The sequence below is a fragment of the Larimichthys crocea genome, unplaced genomic scaffold (assembly GCF_000972845.2).
Source record: "Larimichthys crocea isolate SSNF unplaced genomic scaffold, L_crocea_2.0 scaffold61568, whole genome shotgun sequence".
NCBI classification, from domain to species: domain Eukaryota; kingdom Metazoa; phylum Chordata; class Actinopteri; family Sciaenidae; genus Larimichthys; species Larimichthys crocea.
This window is the reverse complement of record NW_020858082.1, coordinates 1-3,002: the sequence shown is the minus strand read 5'-3', so window position 1 is coordinate 3,002 and position 3,002 is coordinate 1. Positions and strand designations below refer to the sequence as shown.

At 44.8% G+C, this 3,002-nt stretch overlaps 1 long non-coding RNA gene across 1 annotated transcript; it reads right to left on the bottom strand.

Annotated features, from left to right (window-relative positions):
* Window positions 1-308: 308 nt before the first annotated feature.
* Window positions 309-1,234, bottom strand: LOC109142503 (uncharacterized). Its single transcript, XR_003462087.1, has 4 exons — window positions 1,092-1,234; window positions 743-899; window positions 499-576; window positions 309-402 (listed from the first exon to the last, which is right to left on the bottom strand). It is a non-coding gene; the product is annotated as an uncharacterized LOC109142503 (long non-coding RNA).
* Between the last annotated feature and the right edge of the window lie 1,768 nt (window positions 1,235-3,002).

The following is a 3,002-nucleotide window of genomic DNA, read 5'->3' as shown; positions in this document are numbered from 1 at the left end:
GGTCCGATGGTGTGACCTTGTGCCCGTTATCGGTTCAGGCCGTTGGATTGTCTTAGTGGCTCTAGGGTATTAGACTGCGTTAGGTAGATCCGAGGTTTGCCTCAATTCACTTGTGTGGCCCAATGTAGGGTTAGGGCCTTAGGGTGTCTGTACGGGTTCTTGGTTGCATGGGTGCGGTTGTTAGAGATTTGTGAGCTGTGTTGGATAACGGGTTTGTTACCGGAAAACAGTTGAGCCTCGGTGGCTGATTCTCTAGGCCATATGTTAGGGTTATCAACCTACGAAGGAACGATAAAACAGCAAGTTTTACCTGCAAATTAAAGGGACTGCCATGGGTAAGAAATTTGCACCAGCCTATGCAAATATCTTTATGGCTGAGTGGGAGACCTCTGCTCTGGCATCCTGTAAACAAAAACCAACATATTATTATAGATATCTGGATGATATCTGGGGAGTCTGGCCCCACTCCATGGAGGATTTTAATCAATTTTTACTCACCTTGAATAGTCACAACCCGTCCATCAAGCTGAAATCCACCACCAGCGACACATCAGTGGATTTTCTGGACACAACCACCTACAAGGGCATAAATTTTCAAGAAAACAACAAATTGGATATTAAGGTGTTCTTTAAGGAGACGGATACTCACGCTCTACTCCATAGGACGAGTTATCACCCGAAACATACCTACAAAGGGTTATTAAAATCACAACTGCTGCGTTTCCATAGGATCTGTACTCACAAGAGCGACTTCATGACGGCCACAAAAACGCTCTTCAAGGCATTAGCCGCCAGAGGCTATGCCCGCTCTTTCAGAAGGGAGGCCCTCAAAACGTTCCTGGAGACACGGCCCAGAGACACACAGGAACTCCTCCCCTTTGTCACCACTTACTCCAGACCTGCAACACAATTAATTCGGAAGATTAAAGACAACTTTTATAACAAAATCAATTTGACATCCCTAAAAGAACATAAAATAATAGCAGCTTTCAGAAAAAACAAAAATCTCCAGGATTACCTGGTTAAGGCCAAAATTAAACCCCTGATCACCTCGAAACCGAGGGGTCAGGGCCAATTTTTCAAACACTTACCTTGGATACGCAGCTATTCGAACAAGACAGTCTTCAAGACGATGGCCGAGGGAAATCCCCACTCCAAAAATTGTGTCTATCTAATTTATTGTGACACCTGCGGGCTCCAATATGTTGGGGAAACAAAGAACACAATGCTTCAGCGTTTCACCCGCAGAGATACAATATTGGCAGACAAAGAGAAACACCACAAACCCTTCGCAGCCATTTTGTTGCCCAGGATGGTCGTCAGTTCGGGCCACGGTCATCCAGTGTGATCCGGGCTGGAGCACCGCCCAAAGGATCCGGGCTGAAAGAGACTGGATCAGGAAATTGGACACGGTTCATCCGAAGGGCTTGAATCTGAAATAGGCCTCGCCTTACCCAGAGCAGGATGGCCCGTGCATGGAGACTCGGCACCGCTTCGCGGCACCGAGTCTCACCCACTTCCCATGTCCTAACCCGCCAGCGCCTCCTGTTCCTGGGGGAGGGTTGAGGCCTTTCCTGGCTTTACCTTCGACCCTAAAATCATCCACGAGAAAGGATAATTTACTTACCTCTTATTTTAATTTGTATTTCTCTCAGGATGTACTCCTACGACCTCTGACCTGGACCCCTAACCCTAACCCTTACCTGTTTGAATTTCTAATTTTAACCCCCCACCCGGTGATACTATTCCTAACCCTAACCAATTGTAACCCCAATGCCTAACCCTAACCTGGGTGAATCTCTAATTTTAACCCCCCACCCAGTGATAATTTCCTAACCCTAACCAATTCTATCCCCAATGCCTAACCCTAACCTGGGTGAATCTTAATTTTAACCCCCCACCCAGTGATATTTTCCTAACCTAACAATTCTAACCCAATGCCTAACCCTAACTGGGGAGGAATTTAAGTTTAAGAATTTCTATCTATTTTTATCATTTTATTATTTAATTATTTTTTAATTTTTTATTCTTTTAATTTTTTTATTCTATAATTTTATTCTATATATTTTTATTATTATTTTATTTTATATATTATTTTTTTAATTTTTTATTTATTTATTTATTTATTTATTGTTTATTTCATTATGTTTTTGATTATTTATTATTTTTTTATTATATTTTTTTTATATTTATTCTATTTATTTTCCTTACCTCCAAAAAACCGTTGGCATACAAGGGGTTAATGGGCGAATTTCCAACCGAGGGGAGCTGTGGGGTTTTAAATTTTAAACTCAAACGATGCACAGGCAGTCTGGCCACACCCCCTGTCTGTAACTGCCGGGCGGGGAGCGTCTCTGTCTCACTTGCCTCTTCACAGAGCTGCAGAGAGCATCGTGGAGCTACAGAGAGAGAAGAAACACTTTTTTTCTATACATTTTTGCATTTTTTGGGAACAGGCTAACCTGAAGAAGGTCTAATAAAGACCGAAACGTTGTTATAGGCTTGTTCCATTTTTTCTGCGATTTTTGCATTTTTTATATTTTTCCATTTGCATTTTTTGAAAATCTTTTTTTACCTTTTTCCTCTTTTCGGCGCCTCAGGACACAATGTTCGGTGGCAACAGGGATGTGGTTGGCAGTAGTCTCCTACCGGCCTGACCGTTTTTAGACCGGCCCCCTTCCCCTGGAGGGGAGACCAGCCCACGCTTACCCTCCCCTCCCCTTCCCCCCCCCCTTTCCTCCCTTCTCCTTTCCCCCTTCTTCCCTCCTCTCCCCTCCCCTTCCCCCCCCCCCCCCCCACTCCTCCCCCCCCACGAGAATTACGAATACCTTAACTTTTCATCGGAGGCCACCCAGGGCCAGCGACCACCACCCCCCCACCACTTATGTTTTTGTCCGTGGTGAGAGGTCTTACCCGGACGCTCCTCCCGGGCCAGGCTCCCTCAACACCCCACTACGCCGGAACATCGGCTTCCATCTATTGGCCAACAATTTTCTTCCTTA